The sequence below is a fragment of the Arachis stenosperma genome, chromosome 4 (genome assembly GCF_014773155.1).
Source record: "Arachis stenosperma cultivar V10309 chromosome 4, arast.V10309.gnm1.PFL2, whole genome shotgun sequence".
In the NCBI taxonomy this organism is placed as follows: domain Eukaryota; kingdom Viridiplantae; phylum Streptophyta; class Magnoliopsida; order Fabales; family Fabaceae; genus Arachis; species Arachis stenosperma.
Window position 1 is genome coordinate 84064631 of NC_080380.1, and position 17351 is coordinate 84081981.

The following is a 17351-nucleotide window of genomic DNA, read 5'->3' on the forward strand; positions in this document are numbered from 1 at the left end:
CCTTAGCTGTGTCATCCTCTTTGGAGGGTAAAAATGATTCAGGAATTTGTCTGATAACTGTTTCCATGTCTTTATGCTTGCTGTAGGTTGGTTATTCAACCACCTTTTAGCTTGATCTTTTACAGCAAATGGAAACAGTAATAATCTGTAGACATCCTGATCCACCTCTTTATCATGTACTGTGTCAGCAATTTGCAAGAACTGTGCCAGAAACTCAGTAGGTTCTTCCTGTGGAAGACCGAAATACTGGCAATTTTGCTGCACTATGATAATGAGTTGAGGATTTAGCTCAAAGCTGCTTGCTTTGATGGGAGGTGTACAGATGCTACTCCCATATGCAGCTGTAATGGGGTTAGCATATGACCCCAGAGTCCTTCTGGACTGATCAATCCCACTTAGGTCCATAGTGGATAAAGGGAATTGTTTTGCAAATAGATAAATTTTGTTTTTTTTTAACCGAAATAAAAAAAATAAAATAAAATGAAATAAAATAAAACAAAAGGAAATTAAAATAAAAATTCGAAAATCAAAAAGAAAATAAGATCAAAGCAAATTGAAAACTGAATCAATTAGTTGATTAAAAAGATTTTGAGGTTAGCAATTAGAAAGATATGATTGAAAAATTTTTATGAAAAAGATTTGATTTTTGAAAAGAGGAAAGAGAAAAACAACAAATTGACACCAAACTTAAAATTTTTAGAAGATCAAACGCAATTTTTCGAAAATTTTTAAGAGAAAAACACAAAGAGGACACCAAACTTAGAATTTTTACGGATCAAAAAGGGACTAAAGACATGCAAATTCGAAAATTAAAAGAAAAACAAAAAGCATGCAATTGACACCAAACTTAAAATATGAAACTAGACTCAACTAAAAGACTCTAAACCAACAAAAATAAAACAGTCCTAATCTAAGCAACAAGATAAGCCGTCAGTTGTCCAAACTCGAATAATCCCCGGCAACGGCGCCAAAAACTTGGTGCACGAAATTGCAATCACACTTTTGCAACCCCGCACAACTAACCAGCAAGTGCACTGGGTCGTCCAAGTAATACCTTACGTGAGTAAGGGTCGATCCCACGGAGATTGTCGGCTTGAAGCAAGCTATGGTTATCTTATAAATCTTAGTCAGGATATCAGAAGTTATCAGGATTGATTGTGAAAAGCAAAAGAACATGAAATAAGTACTTGTTATGCAGTAATGGAGAATAGGTTGAGGCTTTGGAGATGCTCCATCTTCTGAATCTCCGCTTTCCTACTGTCTTCTTCCTCAAACACGCAAGGCTCCTTCCATGGCAAGCTGTATGTAGGGTTTCACCGTTGTCAGTGGCTACCTCCCATCCTCTCAGTGAAAACGTTCCTATGCTCTGTCACAGCATGGCTAATCATCTGTCGGTTCTCGGTCAGGCCGGAATAGAATCCAGTGATTCTTTTGCGTCTGTCACTAACGCCCCGCCTGCTAGGAGTTTGAAGCACGTCACAGTCATTCAATCATTGAATCCTACTCAGAATACCACAGACAAGGTTTAGACCTTCCGGATTCTCTTGAATGCCGCCATCAGTTCTAGCTTATACCACGAAGATTCCGGTTAAAGAATCCAAGAGATATCTACTCAGTCTAAGGTAGAACGGAGGTGGTTGTCAGGCACACGTTCATAGTTGAGAATGATGATGAGTGTCACGGATCATCACATTCATCCGGTTTAAGAACAAGTAATATCTTAGAATGGAAGCAAGCATGATTGAATGAGAAACAGTAGTAATTGCATTAATCCATCAAGACACAGCAGAGCTCCTCACCCCCAACCATGGGGTTTAGAGACTCATGCCGTGGAAGGTACACAAAGAAACGTGTAAAGTGTCATGAGGTACAGATACAATGTCAAAAGATCCTATTAATAGTGAACTAGTAACCTAAGGTTTACAGAAACGAGTAAATGACAGAAAAATCCACTTCCGGGCCCACTTGGTGTGTGCTTGGGCTGAGCATTGAAGCTTTCATGTGTAGAGACCTTTTCTGGAGTTAAACGCCAGTTTTCATGCCAGTTTGGGCGTTTAACTCCAAGTTTCATGCCAGTTCCAGCGTTAAACGCTGGAAATTCTGAGGCTGATTTGCCACGCCGATTTGGGCCATCAAATCTTGGGCAAAGTATGAACTATCATATATTGCTGGAAAGCCCAGGATGTCTACTTTCCAACGCCGTTGAGAGCGCGCCAATTGGGCTTCTGTAGCTCCAGAAAATCCACTTCGAGTGCAGGGAGGTTAGAATCCAACAGCATCTGCAGTCCTTTTCAGCCTCTAAATCAGATTTTTGCTCAGATCCCTCAATTTCAGCCAGAAAATACCTGAAATCACAGAAAAACACACAAACTCAAAGTAAAGTCCAGAAAAGTGAATTTTAACTAAAAACTAATAAAAATATACTAAAAACTAACTAAATCATACTAAAAACATACTAAAAACAATGCCAAAAAGCGTACAAATTATCCGCTCATCAATTTTGCAATCCATTCAGACTCTGAGAAATCATGTTGACTTGTTGAGTCAACATTTTGTTCTGAGCCAATATAGCATTCAGAGCATCAATTTCAAGAACTCCCTTCCTCTGAGGCGTCCTATTACTCACAGGATTTCTCTCAGAGGTGTACATGAATTGGTTATTTGCAACCATGTCAATGAGTTCTTGAGCTTCTGCAAACATTTTCTTTAGGTGAATGGACCCACCTGCAGAATGGTCCAGTGACATCTTAGAGAACTCAGATAGAGCATCATAGAATATATCCAAAATAGTCCACTCTAAAAGCATGTCAGAAGGACACTTTTTGGTTAACTGCTTGTATCTTTCCCAAGCTTCATAGAGGGATTCACCATCTTTTTGTATGAAGGTCTGAACATCCACTCTAAGCTTGCTCAGCTTTTGAGGAGGAAAGAACTTGGCCAAGAAGGCCGTGACCAGCTTATCCCAAGAGTCCAGGCTATCTTTAGTTTGTGAGTCCAACCATGTTCTAGCTCTGTCTCTTACAGCAAAAGGGAAAAGCATGAGCCTGTAGACTTCAGGATCTACTCCATTGGTCTTAACAGTATCACAGATCTGTAAGAACTCAGTTAAAAACTGATAGGGATCTTCTGATGGAAGTCCATGAAACTTGCAGTTCTGTTGCATTAGAGCAACTAGTTGAGGCTTCAGCTCAAAATTGTTTGCTCCAGTGGCAAGGATTGAGATGTTTCTTCCATAAAAATTGGAAGTAGGTGTAGTATAATCACCAAGTATCCTCCTTGCATTATTGTTGGGTTCGGCCATGTCTCCTTCTTTTTCGAGATTCTCTGTAAGGTTTTCTCTGGATTATTATGCTTTAGCTTCTCTTAGCTTCTTCTTCAGAGTCCTTTCAGGTTCAGAATCTGCTTCAACAAGAATGTCCTTGTCCTTGCACTTACTCATATGAAAAAGAAGAGAACAGAAAAGAAGAGGAATCATCTATGTCACAGTATAGAGATTCCTTTATGTGAGTAGAAGAAAAGAAGAATAAGAATGAAGAAGAGAAACATTCGAACACAGAAGAGAAGAGAGGGTTCGAATTTTAAGATGAAGAGAAGTGTTAGTAAATAAATAAAATAAATATAAAGAGATGAGAGGGAGAGAATTTCGAAATTTATTTTTGAAAAAAAAGGTAGTGATTTTCGAAAATTAAGAGAAGAAATAAAATTAAAATTAAAATTTGAAACAATTAGTTAATTAAAAGAATTTTAAAAAAGAGGGAGGTAATTTTCAAAAATTAGAGAGAGAAAAGTAGTTAGGTGGTTTTGAAAAAGATAAGAAATAGTAAAACAAACAAAAGGTCAATTAGTTAGTTGAAAAAGATTTGAAAATCAATCTTGAAAAGATAAGGAGTCGGAAAAGATTTTTGAAATTGATTTTGAAAAAAAAAAAGATATGATTGAAAAGATATGATTGAGATTTATTTTAAAAAAGATTTGATTTTTAAAATTAAAATTGATTACTTGACTAACAAGAGATTAGAAGATATGATTCTAGAATTTAAAGATTGAACCTTTCTTAGCAAGAAAGTAACAAACTTCAAATTTTTTAATCAATCACATTAATTGTTAATAAAGTTTTCGAAAATTATGAAATAAAATTAAGAAAAAGATTTTGAAAATCAATTTTTAAAATTTTCAAAAAAATAAGAAGAAAAGTGAAAAAGATATGATTTTTTGAAAAAAAAGATTTTGAAAAGATAGGATTTTTAAAATTGAAATCTTGACTTGACTAACAAGAAACAACTTATTTTAAAAAATTTTTACTAAGTCAACCCAAAGATTTCGAAATTTATGAGAGAAATAAGGGAAAGATATTTTTTTATTTTTTGAATTTTTAATGATGAGAGAGAAAAACACAAAAATGACTCACAACACGAAAAATTAAGATCAAAACAAAGAAAACATGCAAGAACACTATGAATGTCAAGATGAACACCAAGAACACTTTGAAGATCAAGATGAACATCAAGACTTATTTTTGAAAAATTTTCAAGAAAAGAAAAACATGCAAGACACCAAACTTAGAAATTTTTCATGTTTAGACACTATGAATGCAAAAATGCATATGAAAAACAACAAAAGACACAAAACAAGAAAATATGAAGATCAAACAAGAAGACTTATCAAGAACAACTTGAAGATCATGAAGAACACCATACATGAATTTTTCGAAAAAATGCATAAATTTTAAAAACATGCAATTGACACCAAACTTAAAAATTGACACTCGACTCAAACAAGAAACACAAAAATATTTTTGGTTTTTATGATTTTAAGAAATTTTTTTGGATTTTTTTCGAAAATTATTTTGAAAAGAACGAAAACAAATAAAAAAATTTGAAAGACTTTTGAAAAATTTTTGAAAAGAAAATTACCTAATCTGAGCAACAAGATGAACCGTCAGTTGTCCAAACTCAAACAATCCTCGGCAACGACGCCAAAAACTTGATAGGCAAAATTGTGACTCATACTTTTCACAACTCGAACAATTCCTAGTAATGGCTCCAAAAACTTGGTGCACAATACTATGGTTCACACACATTCTTCACAACTTCGCACAACTAACCAGCAAGTGCACTGGATCGTCCAAGTAATAAACCTTACATGAGTAAGGGTCGATCCCACGGAGATTGTTAGTATGAAGCAAGCTATGGTCATCTTGTAAATCTCAGTCAGGTGGATTATAATGGTTATAATGATTTTCGAATATAAAGATAAATAAAGCATAAAATAAAGATAAAGATACTTATGTAATTCATTGGTGGGAATTTTAGGTAAGTGCATGAAGATACTGTGTTCCTTCTGAATCTCTGCTTTCCTAATGTTTTCATCCAATCATTCTTACTCCTTTCCATGGCAAGTTGTATCTTCGGGTTTCGCCGGCATCAATGGCTACCTCCCGTCCTCTCAGTGAAAATGGTCCAAATGCGCTGTGACCACACGGCTAATCATCAGTCGGTTCTCGATTATGTTGGAATAGAATCTAATGATTCTTTTGCGTCTGTCACTACGCCCAACACTCGCGAATTTGAAACTCGTCACAGTCATCCCATCTCAGATCCTAGTCGGAATACCACAGACAAGGTTTAGACTTTCCGGATCTTAGGAATGGCCGCCAATAATTCTAGCTTATACTACGAAGATTCTGATTAAGGAATCCAAGAGATACACACTCTAGCTCTTGCTTGTAGAACGGAAGTGGTTGTCAGGCACGCGTTCATAAAGACGGATGATGATGAGTGTCACGGATCATCATATCCATCAGGTTGAAGTACGAGTGATATCTTAGAACAAGAATAAGCTTGAATTGAATAGAAGAATAATAGTAATTGCATTAATACTTGAGGTACAGCAGAGTTCCACACCTTAATCTATGGTGTGTAGAAACTACACCGTTGAAAATACATAAGTTATAAAGACCCCTAGTACAATAGTAAAAAGTTCTATTTATACTAAACTAGCTACTAGGGTTTACAGAAATAAGTCTAAGTGCAGAAATTCACTTCCGGAGCCCACTTTAGTGTGTGGTTGGGACGAGCTTGAGCTTTACACGTGCAGAGGCTTCTCTTGGGGTTAAACGCCAAGTTGTAACGTGTTTTTGGCGTTTAACTCTGGTTTGTGACGTGTTTCTGGCGTTTTACTCCAGAATGCAGCATGGAACTGGCGTTGAACGCTAGTTTGTGTCATCTACACTCGAATAAAGTATGAACTATTATATATTGCTGGAAAGCCCTGGATATCTACTTTCCAACACAATTGAGAGCGTTCCATTTGGAGTTCTATAGCTCCAGAAAATCCATTTCGAGTGCAGGGAGGTCAGAATCCAATAACATCAGCAGTCCTTTTTTAGTCTCCTATCAGATTTTTGCTACGGTCCCTCAATTTCAGCCAGAAAATATCTGAAATCATATGAAAACACATAAACTCATAGTAAAGTCCAGAAATGTGAATTTTGCATAAAAACTAATAAAAACATCCCTAAAAGTAGCTAGATCCTACTAAAAACTACCTAAAAACAATGCCAAAAAGCGTATAAATTATCTGCTCATCACGTCTCATGCTTGAAAACCCCCGTATTTCACAACCAAAGGTGTGCACATCAAATTGTATAGTCCGAGGGAGATGACCCAGGATTTAAAACTTCCGGATTATATTTGTTTTGAATCGTGACAATCCTGAAATTCAAACTTTGATTGAGAGGATCGATTGTCGGTTTGAACTATACTCACAACGGAATTATTTTGTCTAAATTTCTGAACCGGCATAATCCTCTTCGTCAATTTGTGATAGATTTAGTGCTGAGAGCGGGTCCAATTTCAATTGCACCATACAGAATGCTTCCGATAAAGCTGGCTGAACTTAAGCCTCAGTTGGAAGAGCTTCAGAATAAGAGGTTCATTCTACTGAGTGGGTCTTCGGGGGGAGCGCCAGTTTTATTGGTGAAAAAAAAAGATGGAGGAATGCGACTGTGTGTGGATTACCGACAGTTGAATAAGGTGATGGTGAAGAACAAGTACCCATTGCTGAGAATCGACGATTTAATGGATCAGCTGTAAAGAGCTAGAGTGTTTTGAAGATCGATTTGAGGTCGGGCTATCCAAATAAGGGTAAAGGAAAAGGATATTCCGAAAACTGCATTTAGAACATGCTATAGTCATTATGAATATACGGTGATGTTATTTGGGTTGATGAAGGCACCTGCTGTGTTCATAGATTACATAAATAGAATATTTTGTCCCTTTTGGATAAGTTTGTAGTGGTGTTCATAAATAACATCATCATTTATTCAAAGACAATGAAAGAGCACGAGGAGCATCTGAGGATAGTGTTGTAAATCCTGAAGGAGAGGAAACTTTATGCGAAGTTATCGAAGTGTGAGTTTTGGAAGGAGGAGGTAAAATTCTTAGGACATGTTGTGAGTAAAGAAGGAATAGCAATGGATCCTTCAAAGGTTAAGACGGTGATGGAGTGGGGAAGACAGACGTCAATGACAGAGATTAGAAGCTTCTTAGGATTAGCTGGATACTACTGAAGGTTTATTCACGGGTTTTCTCAAATCGCGTTGCCATTGACAAAGCTAACTCGAAAAGATGCACTATTTGTATGGACATCAGAATGTGAGGAAAGTTTTTGAACTTTGAAGGAGAAGTTGACTTCAGGTCCAGTCTTGATTTTACCCGAACCACATGAACCATTTGAAGTATATTGTGATGCCTCGCTAAAAGGCTTGGGTAGTGTCTTGATGCAACATAGAAATGTGGTGGCTTATGCTTCGCGTCAGCTAAGACCACATGAAGTGAATTACCCAACTCATGATTTAGAATTAGTGACGGTTGTGTTTGCATTGAAGATTTATAGGCACTATTTGTATGGAGTAAAGCTGAGAGTCTTTTCTGATCACAAGTGTAAAACCCACAAAATTAATAAATAATTAGCTAATAAATTAATTGTTATTTAAAGGAATTAAAAAATAAATTTTTTATAGTTTAAAGAAGTAAAAATAATTAAAATATGAATTTTTAACACTAATTTTAAAGTATTTGGCCCAAAACTGGGCCAATGGGTCAAACCGAGCCCAAATCGGCCCATGGCCTAGCATATAAAGAAGAAGTTCATCTCTTTTTCTTCCCCAAATCAAAGGGAAACACGCTGAAACACTTGGGGAGAAAAGGGGAACATTTCGAACCCTTGGATCTAAATTCAATATCACATATCTCTCAATCCGGAGCTCCGATCGCTATATCGTTTGCGGCCACGCAATCACTGTGTCGAGCTCTACAAAACCCACTAAACAATTTGGAAGGTAAGCCTTAGTTTCTTTTCCAACTGCTCACCCCTTCATTTTCAAAAATCTTAAGTCATTGTGTTAAGATTTTGTTGAATTTGGTGTTTAGAATCGAACTAGCTTTATGGACATGCCAGATCTTGTCATAAATTTTTGTTGGTAAGGTGAGAAACTTCTAACTCTTGTTAATCATTAATAACTATGAACCCTAAGTTGATTTTGAGTACTATTGTTTGGTATTTGATTAAATTATATGTGTTGGAATCAAACTGGTGGCGTTGAAAGCTTGAAAATTTGGTCTTGGAGGCTGAGTTTCTGTTTGGTAAGCATTTGGTACCTTGGACATTGGTGGAATGGAGAAATTTGAGGTGCTTCAGCATTAAGGAAGAATCATCCAACATATGGTTCTGGTTTCTCGTAGATAATATATAATGTCACATGAAAATGTAGGCTAGATGACCATAAGATAGGTTAAAGCATATATATAGGTTAAGGGTTAGTAATCTTAATGAAAATATTGAGTTATCTTGAAATGTGTTGATGATTGATGATTTTGATGATGATTGATGAGAATAATGAATGTGAGTTGTGAATGTTAATGAATTGATGAATTATGTTTGAATTGCCTAAATTGAGGTTTGGCAAGTTGTAAAAGATATGGGAAGGATACAGACTGTGTTGTGTGTATTTAGTGTTATTTTGAGGTGTAAAACTTTGATTTTGAAAGGAACGTTTCATAAAAATAGAGGTTTGCAATTCTTTGTAAAACTTAATTTTTGATCCAAACTTCAATGGGCCATAACTTGGCTTCAGAAACCTCAACTTCTGTCAAACTTATTTTAAACGAAAATCAGGTTCGTGAAATTTACGACGTTCGAAGAATGGACTAAAAACTATTTTTAACGAAAGAGTTATGCGCGTCAGAAGTTTGGTGTGCAGAAGTGGATTATGTAGGACTTAACAGCTTTTTTACATTTATGAAGGACATGCATACGCGAACACACAGGCGACGCGGACTCTGGGCTCTGTTCAGATGTCCTGCATACGCGGGCATGTTCATGCGTACACGAGATGAGTGGATTTACAGGTCCGCGTACGCGGACAAGTACCATGCGACGTGGGACATCTTCACTGCCCAAGGGGATCGAATACCCAGACAAGGGTCACGTACACGAAAAGGGTAAATGACACCCCCACGTACACGAAACATGGCATGCATACATAGAACCCCTATTTTTTGGGAATAGTGGATTTTTGTGATTTCAACTTATTTTCTAACTTCCAAATCACTCTAGTTTACCTTCCAAAGTTCCAAATTTAGTTTTTAATCATAAGGAGAGGGGTAGGCTTAGAGAAAAAGTTAACTTGACGGTGAAGAAAGGTTTTGAAGTAATGATTTTTGGTTGAAGAAGTGTGGAAATGATGATGATACTATGAATGATGAATTGAAATGATGTTGAGAAAGAATTTTTGGATGAGATACATGGGCAGTAGCAAGGATTGTAGTTCATCCCACTTGTTCGGGGTCAATAATCGAGATACCTGGGCAGTAACAAGAATTGTGATTCGTTCCGCTTGCTCCAAGTCAATAATTGTGACGCCTGAGTAGTAGCAGTAGTACTGGATTATTCCACTTGCTCCAGGTTGAGTTTTTAAACACCCGTCTAGGTAGTAGTAGCAGTAGTGGTTTATTCCACTTGCTCTAGGTTAAGCGGGTAGTAGCAAAGGGGTTGTGGCTCAGACCTACTTGCTCTGCGATGGGTATTTCTATCCAAGGATAGCTACCAGGACATGTCGAGTTGGCTATACAACCGACAGATGATATCATCAGCCATAAGACAGGCATGCATCATATACACTTGTATGTTTTGCTTGGGTGTGCATTGTTTTGGGTTGCCTAATTGTTTATCTACACTTATTTACTACTTGCTTTACTTGCTATATATGAACTCTATCTGTATTTTATTTTCTTGACTTGTTTGTCCTTGTAGTTGAGAGATCTCTCAGGCTGGTGGAAGTGATGCTAAGGGTTGTTCCACCGGTGTTTCAGAGGATTGAAGGAAAATGGAAAGTGAAGGACTGAGTTACAATTAGATTTAGAACTTGAGAACCTTAGGTAATTTACCCTACTGCTGGTTTAGTATATCTTTTTAAGTTTATTCTGAGTGTTGGAGTTCTAGGATTGACTCTGGCTTTCCCGAGATCTTATATATTATGTACGTTGGCACCTTAACATGTTGAGAACTTTCAGTTCTCATTCCATACATATATTATTGTTTTTAGATGTAGGTCGAGGAGCACCTCACTGAACATCTGAAGGTTCCTAGTGCAAGCGAAGTTGGGAGGCTATATTTTGTTACTTTGCTATATATATATATATATATATATATATATATATATATATATATATATATATATATATATATATATATACTCTCCTCGACATGTACTTTATGTTCAATTCTCTTAGAGGCTTTTTGGAGAAGTAGGTGCTTTCTTTATGTATGATGGGGTATTTTGGGATATACTTATATACATGTATGTACGTACATATTCTCCGACCGGCCTTGATTTCGCAGGTCAGACATAGAGCTTGACATTCTGCTCTTATATATATATATATATATATATATATATATCTCTACTTTTCTTCCTATATAAGTTTCCGTTCACGCGAGAGATGTACTTTTCTTTTCACGCTTAAACCTTCCTTTAAGGCTCCTAGATTATTAAATTACTTCAACTATTATTATGTATATATTTTATTTTAAAGGTCAAAATACCATACCACATTTGTTTTACATCTTAAGCTTAATGCTTTGTGTGATAGGGTGTTACAACAAGAGTCCTAAATACATCTTTAATAAAAAAAGAGCTCAACATGCACCAAAGGAGATGGATGGAGTTACTAAAAGATTATAATTTTGAGCTGAGTTATCACCTTGGGAAGGCTAACATTGTAGTGGATGCTTTGAGTAGGAAGTCGTTGACAATTGCTTGGATGAGAATCAAAGAAGAGGAGTTGGTAAATGAGTTTGCAGAACTTGAGTTAGGTATTGGGGAAGTAGACGAAAAGATTTGTTTGAATCAGTTGCACGTCTCAAGTACTTTTAAGACATAGATTCAGAAAGCCCAGCAGGATAAGTAAAGAACTTCAGAGAATGTTACAGCCAATTGGAAAAAAAAGGCAAGGAAATGTCACTAAGGACGGTGAAGGTATATGGAGATATAAGGGGAGAACTTGTGTGCCAAACGTTGGGAGTTTGAGACAAGAGTTATTAGTTGAGTCTCACAACAGTGAATTCTCTATTCATCCTAGAACTACAAAGATGTACCATGATTTAAAAAAGATGTTCTGGTGGCCTAGAATGAAAGAAGATGTAGCAACACTTGTGTCCCAAGTGTCTGACGTGTAAGAAGGTGAAAATAGAGCATCAGAAACCGTTGAAAATGCTACAACCTCTTGAGATTCCCTAGTGGAAGTGGGAAGGTGTTGGTATGGATTTCGTAATGGGATTGCCAAGGACTAGGTCAGGATTTGATGCGGTTTGGGTGATCGTGGATCAATTGACCAAATCTGTTCAATTTCTGCCTATCCAAGTAAACTATTCGTTGGAGGAATTGGCGAGACTGTACATCAAGGAGATAGTGAGGTTACATGGAGTGCCAACGACTATAGTGTCATATCGAACTCCCGTTTCACGTCAAGATTTTAGGGAGCTTTTCAAAAATCTTTCGATACGAGACTATGTCTCAGCACGGCGTATCATCCATAAACTGATGGTCAATCGGAAAGGACTATTTAGACATTGGAGGATATGCTAAGGGTGTGTGTGTTGGATCAACACAGAAGTTGGGATCATTACCTGTCATTAGTAGAGTTTGCTTATAACAACAGCTTTCATGCAAGCATTGGGATGGCTCTGTATGAAGCTTTATATGGACGGAAGTGTCAGTCTCCACTGTGTAGGTATGAAGCGGGTGAATCAAGTGTTTTGGGTCCAAAGTTAATAGCAAAAACTACTGAAAAGATCAAACAAATTCGAGTTAGAATTCTAATTACGCAAAGCCAACAGAAGAGTTATACGGACCAGAGGAGAAAACCGTTAGAATTTGAAGAGGGTGAACACATATTCTTAAAAGTTACTCCAACAACTGGGATCGGAAGAACTATTAAAACGAAGAAGTTGAACCCGAGATATATTGGGCCATTTGAGGTGTTGAGGCGAATCGGGATGGTGGCTTATGAGGTGGTCTTGCCGCCACATCTGTCTAACCTACATGACGTATTCTATGTATCACAACTTCGTAAGTACACACCGGATGTGACTCATGTGTTAGAGCCCGAATCGATTGGGTTGAAAGAGAATTTAACATTTCAAGTCACACCAATGAGAATTGATGGCATTAATGTAAAGAAGTTACGCGAAAAGAAAATTTTGTTGGTAAAAATAGCGTAGAGTAGAACAGGAATAAAAGATCATACTTGAGAGTTAGAGTCAAAAATACAAAAGGACTATCCCAAATTATTTTGTTATTATATTTTATTTCTTTTTTTTATTCACGTTGTATATTTTTTATTTATTACCTTCCTTCTATTTTTTTGGTCGAAAATACTTAATTTATCTTTATAATACTTTTAATTAGTTTTGATATATCTTTTTCTATTTAGTTATACTTCATATCTAACTTTATTTTTTCTACAAGAGAAAATATGAATTTTTTACAGTAGTGACCATAAATAATATTTAAAACAAAATTATTCCTATTAGCAAAAATATAAACCTGACATTATTTTATTAGGTAATGTCTAAAATGATCTTCAAATTTTTAGACATGAATTAAAATAGTCTCTTATTTTTATAAATGACTAAATAATTTTTTAAAATTTATTTTTGTAAATCTCCGTTCGTTTCTAATCAAAACTTCTATCAGTGTAGTAATGTTTGCACTGTTAATGCCAATATAATCAAAATGCATGGTATTTTTTTTCGGTTTGGACTGGGAAATGCTTGGTAATTTTTTTTTTTTTGGGTATTTAATGCCTGGTATTTTAAATTGATTGATTGAACTTTGGTCTCTCTAAATATAAAATTCTATCCGGGCCTATTTTATTTGTTAGATACAACCCAAAACTTCTTTTACTATATGAATTCACTATAATATTTTCTGCCTAAAATAATTTTTACTCAAAGTAACATTTAATATAAGTTATTTTAGATAAATAAAGACAATATTTTTCGTTAATTGTTTTTAAATAGGACAAAAATAACAAAACTTTTTACGATTCATAAAAATAGTTGTCTTTGGAATTTAAAACTATATTTACAAAATATTACAACATAAAAAATATAAAACAATATTTTTAAGAATAAATCTCTATATCCAAGTCCTAACCCTAATCAAGTCCAACCAAGTATTTTAAATTCACACGCGCACGTTTAGTGTCTTCTTCTTCTTCTTCGTTTTTGTTATCTTTCTCTTTCATTATCGTCATCACCAACAACATCAACATTTTGCTAATATATTTATTGGTTCTGATTTTTTCTGATGTCATTATTAAATAATTTCGATTCATTTATAAATTTATTTGAGGTTCATTTGGATCCAGAAATGAATTGAATGCGCTTTTGTTGATGATTGAGTCTTTTTGACTGTTTGTTCAAATCTGAACTAATTTCAATTCATTTGTGTGTTAATTAAGGTTCACTTGATGATGCTATAAGTATTGAGCAAATGTATTATTACTTAAGTAATTTTGGTTTATTTCTTAATTTAATTGAGGTACATTTAGATCTAGAAATGAATTGAATGTGTTTTTGTTGATCATCGAGTCTTTTTCACTGCTTGTTCAAATCTGAACTAATTTCAGTTCATTTGTATGTTAATTGAGGTTCACTTGATGCTGCTGATAAATATTGACCAAATATTTTATTTCTTAAGTAATTTCGGTTTATTTCTTAGTTTAATTGAGGTTCATTTGGATTCAAAATTAATTTGATGTGGTTTTATTGATGATTGAGTCTTTTTGACTGCTTGTTCAAATCTGAACTAATTTCGGTTTATTTGTGTGTTAATTGAGATTCACTTGATACTGCTGATAAGTATTGACCAAATTTTTTATTCCTTAAGAAATTTCAGTTTATTTCTTAGTTTAATTTAGGTTGATTTGGTTTCGTCTCACTTGAATTTATTGAACTTGTTCATGTGTGGTTGTTTAGTTAGTTTTTGTTCAAATCTGAACTAATTTTGGTTCATTTGTGAATTAACTGAGGTTCACTTGATGTTGCTATTAAGTATTGAATACATTTTTTATTCCTTAAGAAATTTCGGTTCATTCCTTAGTTTAATTTAGGTTCATTTGGTTTTCGTTTTGTTTGAATTTGCTGAACTTGTTCATGTGTGGTTGTTTAGTTAGTTTTTTGTTCAAATTTGAACTAATTTTGGTTCATTTGTGAATTTACTGAGGTTCACTTGATGCTGTTGCTAAGTATTGGCCAAATTTTTTATTCCTTAAGAAATTTTGATTCATTTCTTAGTATAATTTAGGTTCATTTGGTTTCGTTTTACTTGAATTTCTCCTCCTCATCTTCTACTTCGTCTTCTTCTTCTTTTTCATCTTTTTTTCTTTATCTTCTCCTTCTTATTTCATTTCTCAAAATTTTTCCTGATTTACTCTCTTGACAAGAATAAAACCAAGAAGAAGGAACGCGAAGAAGAAGGAAGAGGAATGCAAAGAAGGAGGAGGAGAAACGCGAAGAAGTAGAAAAAGAAGGAGGAGGAGGAGAGCAACGCGGAAACGTTTATGTAGTTGGAGCGTATATTCATGCTCCACTAATGAAACTGATAATTTTTGTTGGGTTTGGGCCAACTTGCTTGGACTTCGTTGCCAAAAAAACTTGGATGTGTAACAACTCTGATTTGGGTCATTCTCAGTTCATGAGAATCAAAATCAGAATCCATATATAACCCACTTATTCTCCATTGCACAGCTCCAACCTAACGGCGACAGTGTAGCTCAACGACTCTTCTCCACTGTGCGGTGTACTCTGATCCTCCACGGCGCAGTGCTATTCTCCACTGTGCACGGTGCGCTCTTTATTCTGCGTTAAACCACCACCGCGAACCACCTCTTTTCTCTTCCACTGTCGCCGAACCATCGTCGGTGAGCAACTCCTGTTTCCCTTCTCTGCTCCTTTCTCTTATTCTCTTTTCTAACCTTCTCTTCTTCGCGATCCAAAAACTACAGGATCGTAGCAACTCCTGTTCTTCTACAAGTTTTGACGCATTCCGACGACCACCCTTCTGCCACTCTATTGCTCTGGCGACACTACAACATAGTTGCACTATAATTTTCTCTTTCCGGCCTTCTTATTTTTCTGTTCTTCAGTATTTAGGTTTTTATAAAATCTCGTTTTGATATTTTCTATTTTATTTCATTACAGTTTAGTTATGAACCCATTTTAATTTACATTTTTTTATATTTATTTACATCTAATTTAAAAACGTGTGTGAAACCATAAATACTGTAAAGCAGTCATGCTATATGTCAAACCAACCAGGTTAAGAGAGTTTTTATTATCATAATAATTAAACGTTATTGTATTGGGTGATTGTTGTAGTACTTTAAACGTGGTGCATAATTAGTCACCCAAAAAAAACGTAGTGCATAATTTTCTTTTAAAAATAATTAATATTTAATAAATTTAAAATATTTAATTTTTAAAAAAATAATAAATAAGTTCTTGGCCTTTTGATCTGCGGACATTTAAATTCTCGACGATTTGAAAATATATTTAAGTCCTTAACTTTTTTAAATCTTAGACATATCGATCTCTCATGTTTACGTTCTGTCCGATTTAACGGAAAAATAAAAGTGACTTCTATTGTACATTTGTACTGACCTGATTGATACAGATGCACATGTGAGAGAATTTTTAAAATGTGACAAATTAAACCAGAGATAGATGTGTCTAAATTTTAAAATGGTCAAAGAGTTAAATGTATTTTTAAATTCTCAGAAATATAAATATCCACAAACTAAAAAATCAGGAATTGGTTTGTCATTTATTTTTTAATTTTTATTTTAAAAAAGTAAATTAAACACAAAAATATTATTAATTTTGAATATCGATAATTAAATTTTGTGACTGATTTTTAGTTTACGTTTAACATAATTGAATAATATTAGGGTGTTTGTTACGGTACGATGATAAATTCATACGTACCGATATATTAAAAATATGGACAAGTAGTAATAAATCACGTGGAATTTATTTTTCACATCAGTATTTAATTTTTTCTTTTTTAAATATATATTATATCACCATTTTTACTAATACATCCCTTTTAACTAAATAAAAATAAAAATATATTTTTAATTTAATTTTATAAAAAGTCTTAAACATTCTTACTTTATTTGATTAGACAAAAATAATATTTTAAATTAATCAAATTTTAGAATTTAATTAATCATAATTTTATAATTTCAAATAATTTAAATAACAAAACAAAAACATATTAAAAAAAACAAAAATCAATGGTTTTCCATCTTCTCCGATCCCCTGATTATTCGTATCCTTGTCTTCCTTTTTCTCTTCTCTGCTCTCAACTCCTAACAACCTTATCTTCCCTATTCGCATCCTTTGATCTGGCGCCTCATCACTGTCATCAATTCCGATTGTGCGGCCATAAGATTTTTTCCCTCCATTAAAGTTACTTTTTTTTCCTATCACGACTGATAAGATTCTCACGCTTCTCTTGCATTATTTATAGCTGGATCCTCCTTCAATCTTGGTTATGCTTCTTCTATGTTTTCGAACTCTTTTTTGTCCTAAGCGTTGACCTCGTTTGTTTTGGTCCGATTCAGATGTTGGGTTGGGTTATGATTTTGAGCGTATCGGTCAAATGGATTCCTTTCAAAATCCAATTTTTTTTTTAAATTCGGATTGATTGATTGATTTTTATTTTAAAAAAGATTGGGTAATTTGTGTTCTTCTTTGGTTTGTTTCACCAAATGGATCAGAGA

General features: G+C 34.7%; 1 non-coding gene across 1 annotated transcript; it reads left to right on the top strand.

Moving 5' to 3' along the window:
• Nucleotides 1-2800: 2800 nt before the first annotated feature.
• Nucleotides 2801-2908, top strand: LOC130978165 (small nucleolar RNA R71). The gene has a single exon (XR_009085823.1). It is a non-coding gene; the product is annotated as a small nucleolar RNA R71 (small nucleolar RNA).
• Nucleotides 2909-17351: the final 14443 nt, after the last annotated feature.